The following is a 15,554-nucleotide window of genomic DNA, read 5'->3' on the forward strand; positions in this document are numbered from 1 at the left end:
TTGATAATTCACTGTTTCGTGACATTAATTCAAGAGAAAATACCCTATACTGTATAAAGTGAATACAAAATAGTCCCCTGTTAAGGCTTTTGTGGTGTGAAAAAAAGGAAACCAAGATAAATCATGTCAGAACTTTTTCCACCTTTAAAGTGGATTCACAAATAATCCAAATAATACACTTTGTGGCAACAGTATGGGAAAAAGCACACATGGGTGTGATGGTCAGGTGTCCGCAAACCTTTGGCTATATAGTGTATTTCAAACAAAGAAAGCTATTAAAGAAGAACTATTTCATTTGACATTTGACCCTGCTGTGATCTTGACCCTGTTTGGATCAGTTCATTAGATTTGCAATGCTGGTTACAATGATAATGCCAAAAAAATCCTACAAACATCCAACTACTCGTTTTTGAGATGCTAAGCTCACAAGATTCTCAAACAGATGGAAGGCCAGGCCCAGTAGTGGAGGCATACAATTATACAATAATCTGGTTGCATAAGTGTGTACACCCCTTAATTAATTAATACTTTATTAAAGCACCTTTTACTTGTAATACAGCACTCAGTAACATTACACACACATGAGGTGAGGCAAGCTCTACGAAACGTAAACACACACAAAGCAGCAGAAAGCACCAGCATATCTGGGCATGTCTTCAAACATTGTTCCAACCAACTCACAAATGTCTTCACCAACATCTTCAACCTCTCACTGTATCTCTCTGCAGTCGCCCCATGCCTCAAAGAAGCCACTATTATCTCCATACCGAAGTGATCAGGAGCAACAAGCTTAAATGACTATATGCCAGAGGCACTCACTCCAATCATCAAGTGACTGGAGAGACTGGCCATGTCCTACATAAAGAGCATTGTTCCACCCACCCTCAACACTTCCCAGTTTGCCTAATGGGCGAACAGATACACAAATGATGCCATTGCTATCCACACCATGCTGGATCAAAACTCATATGCCAGGATGCTCTTTGTTGACTACAGCTCTGCTTTTAACACCGTAATCCCTGGCAAAAACTGCACAACCTGGGCCTCAGTGTAACAACCTGTAACTGGATCCTGGACTTCTTAAACAACCGCACTCAGACAGTCAATCTCGTTCAACATACATTCTCAGTCCTGATCCTGAACACCAGAGCACCCCAGCCTCGTGAGCTGAGCCCCCTTTTTTACACCCTCAAATTTCATGATGGGCCTCTAACACCATCCTCAAATTTGCAGACGACACAACAGTTATTGGACTAATCTCCCAAAACAGTGCAGAGCCTTGCAGCCTGGTGCAGCAACTACTACAACAATTTGATTCTCAACACCAAAAAAACCAAGGAGTTGATCATAGACTTCAACATCATTGAGGATCTGTCTTGGGGTGTGAACACATCCACAATCACTGGCAGAGCTCAGCAATGGCTATAGTACCTGAGGAGGCTGAAAATAAGTTGCCTACCCCATCAGTTAATGGTCCATTTCTACTGCTATATCATTGAAAGCATCATTATCTACTGCTGTACAGTGTGATATGTTAGCTGCTACAACGCTGAACAAAAAAACATTTCAATGGATCATCAAAGCTTCACAGAACATCACTGCACAGAACATACCCAACTAATGGAAACTGAAAGCATCGACACTTCGTGCTGTCTAAGAAGAGCATTAAGCATTATCAGGGACACTATGTTCTCCATTCATCACTTCTTCAATCTCCACCAATCAGGTAGTAGGACAATGGCTGCTTGCACGTCTAGGCTCATCCAAGGCATTCATCCTCACAAACTGTTTTGGACCAGTCAAGAGTACCTCTCAATGACGGGTCAGGTCACTCATGGACACTAACAACTGAGTGCTGCAGTGACTACAGGGCATGCAAATAACATGTATATGTACAATAACTAAAAATCTATGCAACATTCAGGCTCAGCAGGGTGAATAATTTTCATTCAGTGGAATTGATGTTCCAGTGCCTGGACTCAGTGAAAAGACTCTTCTTGGAATCGATTTCAACGACAACCGAAATCAGGATGGAGACGATGACTTGACACACAAGATATTAAAAATATATATTGTTTATGCTAAGAAAATTAAACAATGTAGCATTTATCAACAAAAAAGTTGTGGTATTAACTACTTACAAGCTAATTGATTTAAATAGCTTTGCTACTCACTGCCCAGCACTGCATAATGTATATACATACCTCTCGGCTAATCATTCATTTGAGACCATGTTCAGCCATTTTCAACCCATCGATTTCTCATACAAACTACTGACATTTTTGCCAAAGTAGCACAAGATAATATTTCTGACAGGGCAGGAAAGATGAATGACCATAAATGTACAATACAGCTAGAAAACCAGATAAGCTCAGTACATGGCCATTAATAATTGTGGTTCATCCAGGGACATTGTGCTTCCACTGTTTCTCATATTCCCACAAATGAATGTTAAGTGAGTTAAGTGAAGTGAAGTGTGGCCAAGTAGGGTGACCCATACTAGGAATTTGTGCTCTGCATTTAAGCCATCCAATTGCACACACAGTAGTGAACACACACACACCGTGAACACACACCCGGAGCAGCGGGCAGCCTTTTGCTGCGGCGCCCGGGGAGCAGTTTGGGGGTTCGGTGCCTTGCTCAAGGGTCTCACCTCAGTCATGGTATTGAGGGTGGGAGAGAGCGCTGGTCATTCATTCCGCCCACCTACAATCCCTGCTGGCCTGAGACCCGAACCCACAAGCATCAGGTTCACCTTCGGGTTGCAAGTCCGAGTCTCTAACCATTAGGCCACGACTGAATGATTACAAATCAAAATGTTTACAGCCAATAATGTAGTGTAATGTAAAGAGTTTCCATACTTTAGAGGAAGTCATACTGTTTTCTCTGTTTCTGTTTCTCTGTAACATGCTCAAGATCACATGCTCAAGATCAAATGTGTTTTCATTCTAAATGAAGTGATGTAGTATGCCACAGCGTGTTTCAAAACACAGTCCTAATAATCAAAAATGAAATTCTTTGCCAACTCTTTTTATTATCACATTTTACAGTTTGCACATTGCAGTTTGTTTAATTCAAAAATAATATTCAACTATGCCACACCACTTGCTGAAAAAGTAGTTTCATACTGGAAAAACTACATTATTTTGAAAACAGCTTAGCTACTGCCATGCCAGTAAAATGAATGTAGTTAAGCTAGTAGCATCACTACTTATAACTAACTACTCCTCAAACATTGATTCTCATACAGATACAGTGCAGTGCATATGCTGTGGTCATGTGACTTCACGTTAAGTACAGACTCTTTTTTTACAATTAAAAAAACAAACCCAAATAGAATATAGGCAACCTCTCAAAAGATTAAAATAAACATTATGCACAACAGTTCAAATTCTCTACAATTGCAGTAATTCATAGTAATAACTTTTCTAGCTCAGTGGGTAAGAGGTTGGACTATTGATCTGAAGGTTGTGAGTTCAAATCCCAGCACCACCAAGCTGCGACTGCTGAGCAAGGCTCGTAACTCTCGACTGCTCAGTTGTATAAATGAGATAAATGTAAGTTGCTCTGGATAAGGGTGTCTGTCAAATGCTGCATATATGTAATATCTCTTTGTTTCCTCAAGATGAACACAAAATGACAAATAGTTTTTGACCTGCAAAAAATAGATAAGAATTTAAAATACCATTAAATACAATCAGTGTGATAACAAAATGATATTTTGCCAGGAAAAGGACATATGAGCATAATGCAGTGAGGAGGGTCAGGGAAGCAAATAAAACCCTCAAAAATAACAGTTTCAGAATAGTTTAGTAGATTCTTGGAGTTGAAGTTTTAGAAATCAACTATCAGATAGCACACCTCTAACAGTAGCTATTTTTGAAGAGTTGCTTAAAAGAAGCCTCTCTTGAGAGCAACAGACAAAATACAGTACCTGGAATTGCGTGTTGTGGTCAGATGAGAAAAAACTTAAACTTTTCCATTTGGCAAAAGGAGGGGGCTGTATACAAGCAAAAACCCACTGGAAAATCTGGTGGTGGATCATTATATCTTTGGTTCTGTTTTGCGGTTGGTGGTCCAGGGGATCTGGAGAAGATTGATGGCATCAAGTACAAAGCGTAAACCTGGTTGCCTCTGGGTTGTAACCAAATAGAAAATACATTATTCAGATATCTGTTCCAAGCGAATAAAAAAAACAGATACAAATAGGAGGCATGCAAAGGGTTTATTTATTTATTTATTTTTCTTTTTTTTAGAAAACCTGCTAGAAAGGTTCACAGGGCATAGAGGTGAATTAGAATAAGAGGTGAATTAGACTAGAGGTGATCTGACTAGAGGTGTGCATCAGGACTGGGAATGACACAGTACACCACAAAAAAATCACTCAAATATAAGGTTTTTACTTTCATACGGGTGCAATTGAGGGGTCAGATATGAAGCTTTCATGACAAACAAAGACCATGTTCATGAATGTGTGTTGATGGGTGCACAGCATTCTTAGTAACTGCCTCGTCCGGGTTGCTGTGGTTTAAATCAAGCGACTCGGTTTTTTATACACTCTGAGCGACTTTGAAAAGGGCCAAATTGTGATGGCTAGACGACTGGGTCAGAGCATCTCCAAAACAGCAGGTCTTGTGGGGTGTTCCCAGTATGCAGTGGTTAGTACCTACCAAAATTAGTCCAAGGTGAACCGGTAACGGGGTCATGGGCTCCCAAGGCTCATTGATACGCGTAGGGAGCAAAAACTAGCTCGTCTGGTCCAATCCCACAGAAGAGCTACTGTAGCACAAATTGCTGAAGTTAATGCTGGCTATGATAGAAAGGTGTCAGAACATACAGTGTCAGAACATACAGTGCATTGCAGACCAGTCCGAGTGCCCATGCTGACCCCTGTCCACCGCTGAAAGCACTACAATGGGCACGTGAGCATCAGAACTGGACCATGAAGCAATGGAAGAAGGTGGCCTGGTCTGATAAATCACATTTTCTTTTACATCATGTGACTGGCTGGGTATGTGTGCGTCATTTACCTGGGGAAGAAATGGCACCAGGATGCACTATGGGAAGAAGGCAAGCCGGCAGAGGCAGTGCGATGCTCTGGGCAATGTTCTGATGGGAAACCTTGGGTCCTGACATTCATGAGGATGTTACTTTGACATGTACCACCTACCTAAACATTGCTGCAGACCAAGTACACACCTTCATGGCAGCGGTATTCCCTAATGGAAGAGGCCTCTTTCAGCATCATAAGGCGCCACGCTACACTGCAAAAATTGTTCAGGAATGGTTTGAGAAATATGACAAAGTTCGTGGTGTTGAATTGGCCTCCAAATTCCCCAGATCTCAATCTGATCGAGTATCCGTGGGATATGGTGGACAAACAAGTCCAATCCATGGAGGCCCCACCTTGCAACTTACAGGACAGGATCTGCTGCTAACGTCTTGGTGCCAGACATATCACAGCACACCTTCAGAGGTCTTGTGGAGTCCATGCCTCAATGGGTCAGAGCTGTTTTGGCAGCACAAGGGGGACCTACACAATATTAGGCAGGTGGTTTTAATGTTCTGGCTGATAAGTGCCAGGTGTCCACAAACCTTTGGCCATATAGTGTATTTTCTAATGCCTAATATTTTATAGGTCCCCCTTGTGCTGACAAAACAGCTCTGACCCATGGCATGGACTCCACAAGACTTCTGAAGGTGTGCTGTGATATCTGGCACCAAGATGTTAGCAGCAGATCCTTTAAGTCCTATAAGTTTGAGGTGGGGCCTCCATAGATCTGTCTTGTTTGTCCAGCACATCCCAAGGATACTCAATTGAATTTCTGCCAGATATCACAGCACACCTTCAGAGGTCTTTTGGAGTCCATGCCTCGATAGGTCAGAGCTGTTTGGGCGGCGCAAGTGGGACCTACACAATATTAGGAAGTGGTAGCTCCATGGTAGCTCAGCTCAGTAGCTCAGTGATTAAGATGTTGGACTTGAGAGTTCAAATCCCAAGACCATCAAGCTGCTTGGTTGTATAAATGAGATAATTGTAAGTCGCTCTGGATAAGGGCATCTGCCAAATGCTGTAAATGTAATCTTATGGCTGATCAGCGTATAAGTGCCAGGAGTCCACAAACCTTTGGCCTTATAGTGTATTTTGGGAAGTAGAACCAACTAAAGTCATTAGAAAATAGCACAGGCTGGTAGAAACAATAATAATCATGACAGCAGGATTAAAAAAAAACAGTGCTGTGCACATGTTTAGATAAAACCAATTGTGAACTGGAGTGATATAGTAGAGATTGAGGTCCAGTGTTTTCCAGCATTTCCAGGGGGATAGTGGTAGGTTTCATATTTAATTTAAATGTTTTCAGTTTAGGGCACTACCAGTTCAGGTTTAAATCCAAATATGGATACAGATAGTGCCATTGCATTCCCCTAATTTGGTTATACCGTAGATAGTTCTTTTGACATCAAGGCACAGATAGATACAGGAAGACAAACTTGATGACTCTGGAACTTTGAACCCAAAACTTTTGGTCTGCATTAAAGAAGCAGGTCCACATGCACAAAACTAATAATATAAAGGAGCTTGAAATGTTCTACAGGAACAACAGTAGTGTTTCCAACCATGTTACACAGGCTCAGAAGCTCATTCTCTTGAGTAGAGACTTCACCAAATGTTAATTATAGGAAAGGTAAGTGCAGTTTAGTGCAGCATTTAATACCCTAGATTACAATATTCTCTTTTTTGAGCAACTGTTTGTTTTGCAGAAAATTGCACTACTTAAGAAAGATTTTGACATTTTTGCTCATTTTAATGAAGGGTGCCAATTAATTTTGGAGTTATTTTATCTAAGAATGAATGAGTCGATTTCTCTTATGTAATATTGTACATTATGTATAAAGCCTAAAGTTAGAAATTAGACTGTTCGTAGTGTTTATGGTGACATGAACTTTCTTCTGCTCCATGTTTAACCTTAGTGGCTGGCTGGGACATAGAATGTCATAGAATAACATCAGGTTGCCAAAGAAAGAAATGAAAGTGTAGTGTGGTGGGGTGTTACAGATGAAAATATAATTGCCCTATCACCTGCTGCTTCATGTTTAAATCAATCTTTTCCTAAGATCTTTGTATGATATAACAATAAAAAAGTATGATATAACAATAAATGATCTTCCCATTCTGTCATGCCTTTTATTCCTTCAGTTATAACTCTTAATAGAATAATGTTACATGCAGTGGCAAAACCCATTATGAAGGAGAGCGAGCAGTGTAGAGCATGTTTATAGTGATGACTCACATAGGAGTATTAGCGTCCGTATCTTGTGTACGTCAGAGACGCCAGCTCAACCAATTCTCCTCCATTTAGACAAAAATAGAGAACCTTGTAATAAGCAACTGTCTGCGAAAGCACTTAGCAAACTTACTGGCATGGTGAAAATAGAGAAACATTAATTTTAAGTAAACAATACCCTGTTAAGAATGATGTGTTGCTGTTGAAAACAAGTAAGACCCACCTGTATAGGTCTAATTAGTATTAGTATTTACAGACCACCAGGTCCCTATTCTGAATTTCTTCAGAAATTTGCAGAATTCCTTTCAAGTCTAGTTGTTTCAACAGAAATCCAAGATAGCAGTGTTTTATTTTAGACTCAGTAGTGGTCTGTCCGAATATAACAGGACCCACTCATTACCATTGCATTGATTGTCATGAATATGGGAAAAAAAAATCACACTACCCCAGTCTGAAATGATATCTGATCACTATCTCAATAAATTTAAAATGTATCTTATAATAATACAGTATATGCAATTCACCTCGCTACTGCCTCGAACAGTCATGTCAGCTACTATACCCAGCTTTATGGTAAAAAAAATTGGATCACCCTCTGACACCACAGAACTTGACTGAGTGACTGAATGCTTAGAGTCAATAATCTGCTGCACTCTAGATAATTAGGCCCTTCAAAAATAATTAGGCAGAAAAAACTAGTAGCCTTGTATATGATCACACTCACCCATTATAAAAGGCCATTTGAAAGTTTGAATATAAATGACATCAAAACAAACTGGTAGACATCCAAATTGCATGGAAGGAATCATCTTAATTCTGAAAAGGTTATATTGTTGCTAGACCACCATGTCTCTCCACCCTAATAGAAGTCACCAAAAATAATCCTATTTATTTATATTTATTCCTATTTATATATTTAATATAGTGGCAAAGTTAACTAGAAATAAGACTATCACTGAAGCATACTGAATTTCAACAGTGTATGATATCAATGACTTGCTACTTGATGAGGGTTTTTTCATGACATTAGACAGAGAATTCAGGGTATGAACTTGAAGTCAGACAATTTAAAAACAAGATATGTAGAGAACAATATAACCACAGTAATTAGAATCATTTGCTACAATCCAACCAACTGAATTATTTTCACTGATTTCCTCATCAAAGTAATCAACTGTGTACAATATCCCTTACCTACACAGTTTCTTAAACAAATAACAGAAAATATCAGCAAAGTCATATGACATACACCAGCTTAATAAAGTTGAGGAATGTGTAAACGACATTAGACACTGGATACTGAGTAACTTCCTCCTAATTATTACCACATGCAGCTAGAAGCAATCTTTCTTTTTTCTTTTTTTCCTTTTTTGATAGTCTTTCAGTTACATCACATGCGGTAGTGAAAGACCTTTGTGTGATTATTGATCCTCTCATTGGAAGCTCATATAGATAATATTGCTAAGATACCCTTGTTCCGTCTCAGAGACATTGCTAAGCTAAGATAATGTAATATTATGTAATATAATATTATATATAATATAATATAATGTATGAACATGCAGATGCTGTCTAGATATTCCATAAACAAGATGTTCCATAAATAAGCTCCAGTTAGTGCAGAATGCAGCAGCCAGAGTCCTTACTAGAATCAGAAATCACCCCTACCTTATCCAGTCTACATGGGCTCCCACTAAAATTTCACATTGATTATAAGATAATACTAATGACCTATAAATCGCTGATAGTCTCTGAATGGTCTCACCCCACAGTACCTGAGTGAACCTTTATTATCCATTATGATATTATCCTTTATGGTCCATTACGATCCTCCATGTCTGCTTCAATCAAAAGGTGCAGGTTCTTTATCGGTAATTAGAATAGTAAAGAGTATTTTGTTAAATAGGTGCCCTCATACCTTTGTTATCTTCTGGTTCTCCCTTTGAGTTATGCTATCATAGCTAGACCTGCCAGATTACACCCTTTTAAACCACTGTAAGATAGGAAAGGATAAGGAATGTTAGGAAAGTAGCATCTACAATGACCTACTCTTCACTTTTGGCAGTAAAAAATACAGAAAGGGTTTTTTTTTTCAGTCTTTTAATTTATTTGTCATTTTGCTATTTATTAGAAGAATCATAATATCATGTGGTGTAACCGTATGACCATTAATGTTATTTTAATGCTATTTTTAATTTTTTTTTTTTTTTTTTTTTTACAGATGTTATTGAACTTAATTGAACTGAAATAATCAAAATTTTAAGCATATTAAGGAAATATATTATTTGGAGGCAAAATCACGGTTGCACCACATGATCATTTTTAAGGCCATGGCTGATTAATGTTGATAAAAAAGTGCTAAATTTACATAATTACATGTTCTTATATAAATATGTGTAATTGACACATTATGAGTGTAAGATTTAGCTTTCCTTATTTAACTGCTATTCTGCATAATTTTGTTTGTCTATAATAGTTATTAAACTGTGAAAAAAAAAAAAAAAAAAAAAACACCAGGTGTTCAAAAACTCCTGACTGCCAGTGTCAGTCTTTTGAGCACACTCTGGAACCATCTAGCCATAAAATCATTTTATCTGAAATCTCAGTGTCACTACAAAATCAGCTCAGATTGATTCTGCTGGTTTCCTCTTATGCATCCAAGCACTGCTTACAAAATTTCTGCCCTTTGCCTTGATAATGTCATGTTGCTCTCACTGTCATGAGGGGAACCAAACTGTGAGAGTGAGAGACAAGTGATTCATTTAAAGGAACAGACACAAAACATTAAATTTATACAGTTTTCCCTTTTCTCTTAACACATTTTGTTTCTGAGGTTTAAGGTAACTAACTAGCATGGTTCTCATTATATTATATTATATTATATTATATTATATTATATTATATTATATTATATTATATTATATTATATTATATTATATTATATTATATTATATTATATTATATGTATACAAATGACCTTATAACTACAGTATATTGTCATCTGAATCACAATATATGCCAGAGGTGGAAAGTAATTGCTGTTTGGAATATAGTATCAAATATATATATTATGGAATATATTATTTTAGGAAATCTGTATTTTATCTGAGTATAACTGAAAATTTGTCTACTCATTTGCAAAATAATAATAATAATAATAAAATTCTATTCTTTACACTTTGCTTTAGACCTTTCTTGTTCTTGCTACTTGCATTTCATCTTATATAATGAAAAAGATCCTGATCTCATTTTAAAAATAGTAGAATTTTAAACAGTTAAGGTGATATGATTATTTCATACAAATGTAGTTATAAGATTTTTTTTTAAATAAATGTGTGTGAATAATAACTAAATAACTAATTAAACCCATCTCTCTTATTCTGGGTCTGTCTGTCTTCCTCTGTCTCACTAAAAGCACATTAATATAAATGAATATTTGAATGAAACATGAGTATGAATAGAAAAATATACCATGTGTTTCACATAGTCTCTAATGCATCTAGTGTGATATCACACTGTCGTCTGAAACAAACGTCAGGAATCCTGGCACAGACTTCATTCAGTGGAGGCAAGCTAAACACACACACACACACACACACACACACATTGTGTTCTCAGCATTTTCAATCCCCCCCCCAGTAGCTGCACTGTTCATGAGTCATCACTCCTCAGTAGGATCTAAATAAAGCAGAAACTAGATGATGTATTTCACAGCTTGTTGATTCAGTTTGGGTGGTGGCAATTGTAACACACACACACACACACACACACACAGAGTCCCAGTTGTACGCTGTATATTACAGCAGCACTACAATTGGGGTGGCTAGACATTTATTTTTTTTCCCCATCCCACATTTCTGGAAAGTTCCACTGCCTCTCTCTTTCTGACAGGCCATTGTTTTGCTATTGTGCCCCCTCTTTATTTCATTCGTGACAGATTAAATATTCATGTGGTAAAACATGTCAGTGGAAAGTTATTCCTGTCAAGGGTGAGTTCCTGGCTCCGTAAATAAAGTCTGAACTCATTACACTAGGGGCTACCAACTCATCTGAAAGTGACAATGATTTTTTTGTTGTATGAATCAAACAAGGACAGTTAGGTTTGTGATATGTTTGTCTGCCTAGCAGTATATAACTGTACTAGCAGTGTATAATGTGCAGGTTCTAATAACATCATTTCCCACCACAGCACATTCATGAAAGCGTGCCTTTTTTTTGCTCTGTCAGGGCCGGAGTGGGACTGATTTTCAGCTCGGGAATGTCCTCTGAGCGGCCCATGCTTGTGGCCCCTAGATGCAATTCATATACTCACTTGGGATGTACACAATGCCAAATCCACAATTTTTGACTATTTACTTTCAAAGATATTGCACAGTAAGTACCAACTACAACACAAATTTAAATAAACATATGCAAACAAAAAAAGATTAACAGTCTCAAAATAAATATAAATAAACTTACAAATAGTTTAAATAGATAATGAATGATCTAGGCTAATGAATGACAATTTAAAATAGAAAATAAAAATAAAGAGCACGATTTCTGACTGTAGGCCATTTTAATATTTTTGGGATTAGGCTGTCCTATTGTTAAAATTGTTAAAGCAATGCAATGCAATGCAATGCTTTGAAAATTCCTTAATGCTAAAATTACTAAGCACTAAACTGAAGTAGATTGAAGATGAAGAAAAGATGAGCAACCTAGAAATTGTAGCTTGTAAAACTATAAGCTTCTCGTGAATTAAAGCAGTAGAGTATCTACTGTGACTTTTTCTCTGTAGGTAATTTGCATTTACATTGTTTGCACTGGAATGATTGCACAATAGTCATTGATAGAGTCGCATGTATTATGCAGTGCTACACTGTGTGCTCCATAGATTCCTGTCTGTCTCCATAAACGAGAGGAACGTGATCTAGTTTGCTGGAGCTTGGTGTTTTTTTACATCTCAACAAGTGCTCTCTCTCTCTCTCTCTCTCTCTCTCTCTCTCTGTCTCTCACACACACACACACAGACACACACAGACACACACACACAGGTGTGCATGTTTGTATAAGTGTGTGTTGTGTGTGTTTGTAGATGACGACTGACCAGTGTCAGACATGAGTGTGAGTGACTGTTCTGTAGTCATTTGTGTGCTGTTTGCTTATTGCATTAAAGACCTTGCTGTTGTAGTCATTACTGTCAGAGTCCCACCAAGAGCAAATCAGTCACAGCATGGCCACACTCTTAAACTCAGTTACCCAGACCTGCATGTGTGTGTGTGTGTGTAAGTGTGTCACACAGGACAGCTTGGTTTAAAGAAAATGTGGGGAAAAAACGTGTCACAAAAGACTGACCTAATGTGCAACTTAATGGACTTAAAGTGCAACGTCATCCTGCTGTGACCAGCGGATGGGGGACAGCAGGAGATCAAGCGCCTCTATTAAATCACTGACGTATATGTCCAGACAACCGTAGAGGAAAATTTCGCTCTCTCTCCCTCTCTCTTCCTCCACCCCTCTTCTCTCTCTCTCTCTCTCTCTCTCTCTCTTTCTTGCTCTGACCATGTACATGTCCATGTATATACACAGTGCACGTTTTCTTGCGCCATGCTCTCATACACAAATGCACACTTCATATTACACACTCTGAATTTCTGCACAAAAATCTACACAATTTACCTTTTTTTTCCTGACCAAACACAACACAGAACGAACTGTAAATATGTGATTAACACATTTCAAATATGATACACTAGACTACTGAAAAGTATATGTTTATGATAACTTAATGGTCATTCATTTATAAAAGATGATATTAAATATATACATTTTTGTTACACACTAACTACCTTGTGTGTAGTTTTACACATAAAATTTGGAAACACACAATTGTAAAGAATTTAGAAAAAAGAATGTATTTTGTTTGCATTACAATTTCCCTTCACTGGAACTAAGTGGCTCAAACCTGTTCCAGCACAGTGTGAGCTACATGAAGACATGGTTTGCCAAGGTTGGTGTGGAAGAACTCGAGCCTCCTGCACAGAGCCCTGAACTCAACCCCACTGAACACCTTTGGGATGAATTGGGATAAACTGAAACACCGACTGCACCCCAGACCTCCTCATCCAACATCAGCGCCTGACCTCACTAATGCTCTTGTGGCTGAATGAACACAAATCCCCACAGCCACGCTCCAACATCTAATGGAAAGTCTTCTCAGAAAGGTGGAGGTTATTATAACAGCAAAGAGGGGACTTAATCTGGAATGAGATGTTCAAAAAGCACACATATGGGTGTGATGGTCAAGTGTCCACATACTTTTGGCCATATAGTGAAAGTAACAAATAGCTTTAGCTTTAGCATTATTCAAAGTAGTGTGTTGTTGTAGGAAAATAGATGGATAGATGGTGGTGAATATGTGAAGTAGCTATTGAGCAGATAACAATATAAAATGTTAATTACACTAGGTTATAATAGCAAAACTATAATAGGTATAACAAATAATAATAAATATAATATATGCAAGTATTACTCATAAATATATGTAAGAGATATGTACATCATATATACAACAGTACCCAGATTATCCATGGATAACATACAGATATACTGTATAAAGTACTCGTACTCTGACAATGACAATAAAGTTGACAATGACAATTATCTATATAAAATTGAAATTTTCATAGTATATATTCTAGGAAAATTTCAATTTTATATAGATAATACAGAATATACAGTATACAATAGAATTAGCAGGATGATAGCAAGGAGTAAAACATCAGTAGCCTAACTGTGTAGTGTAATCAACAGGGTAATGGTTGTGGGGAAAAAACTGGCCCTAAGCCTGCTGGTTCTAGTGTGAATATTCCTATATCTCCTCCTGGATGGAAGGAGGTTGAACAGTTCTTGCCTGGGATGGAGGCCCTGATGATGTTGCATGCTCTACGCAGACATCTGGAGGTACTAATGCCCAGGTCATTGAGCTTGGTAACCAGTTTCGTGGGGATGACAGTGTTAAATGCAGAGCTAAAGTCAGTGAACAGCATCCTTATGTACATGTTGTTGTCCAGTTTGTCCAGGTGGGTGAGGACTGAAAGAAGAGCAGTAGAAATGGCATCTCCATTGCCATGGTAGGCGACTGGTGGGAGTCCAGTGTAGGTGGTAGGCTCAATATGAGGTGACTCAAAACCAGTGTGGGTGGCATGATACAGCCTGAGCTCTGTCTTTCTTAAAATTTTCCACCACTGTTGTGATTGTTGCCATAGAAAACTCTGACCTTACATTCAGAAGTATTTACTAGTCTAGAAAATCTAGAATACTGGTACGCAAAACAGCCCTTTTGGTAGGTTTGAAGGTGACATAATGTTTTTAAGATTCAAACGCTAACTGTAATACGAAAACTGGTTTGTGTTCTTATTGAGTAACAGTCTAGACAGAGTACATAAGTATGCAATTTGAGACACAATGGTAGTTTGTTTAGTGGAAGTAGATGTACAGGGAAGTCTGTCCCTTTTTATTGCTGAACTATGCTAGTGCAGCATGTCAGGCTAGTGAAAAAGGCTAAAATAACATGTACCCTATTCATTGAAATGTGGCTTGTCTGAATGTGACTCCCGGTAACATTTAAAAATATTAGCATACATTTATTTAATTTGTTAAATTAATGAATGAAACAAAAGAAGAGACTGTGAGGGGTTGCGACCCCTAGTTTGTGAACCCTTGGAACACAATATCTGACAACACATCCAGCCTTGGTCTAATTCTGGAGTTCATCTGTCATTTTCTACCCATATTGCTAACCTGCCTCAGTCATGCTGGTTTCTCATTTACATCAGGAGTGTCCAGCCATTTCTCTGCACAGAGGCCACTCGAGTATGTGTTCTGTTCTTTGTTAGCTCTCCAATGTCTCATTGCTGCATTTCCTACACTGGCTTCTGTGTCAGATTTAAAAACATACTCAGAGTGAGTATGTTACACAAATAATATTGCATTGATAGCTGGACTGATATAATTATCTGGGTACTATGTGATCAATTTCGTAAATCGTTCCTTAATAATCCCTTCAATTACAGTTTTGTGAATAAACAAATGCAAATAAACAAAGTTGCATCTGGATGAATGGTGCTTAAATTTCATTTTTATCACTACCCATTTCTGCAGCATTCTGAGTGATTATGAGAGATTATAAGTGAAATACTCATGAAATGACTCAGACATTTCAATTTTACTTCTTAAAGTACAGACCTTCACAGAACTTTCAGTGTGACTGGCAGATGTTCACAT

Source organism: Pangasianodon hypophthalmus, chromosome 12 (genome assembly GCF_027358585.1).
Source record: "Pangasianodon hypophthalmus isolate fPanHyp1 chromosome 12, fPanHyp1.pri, whole genome shotgun sequence".
NCBI lineage: Eukaryota > Metazoa > Chordata > Actinopteri > Siluriformes > Pangasiidae > Pangasianodon > Pangasianodon hypophthalmus.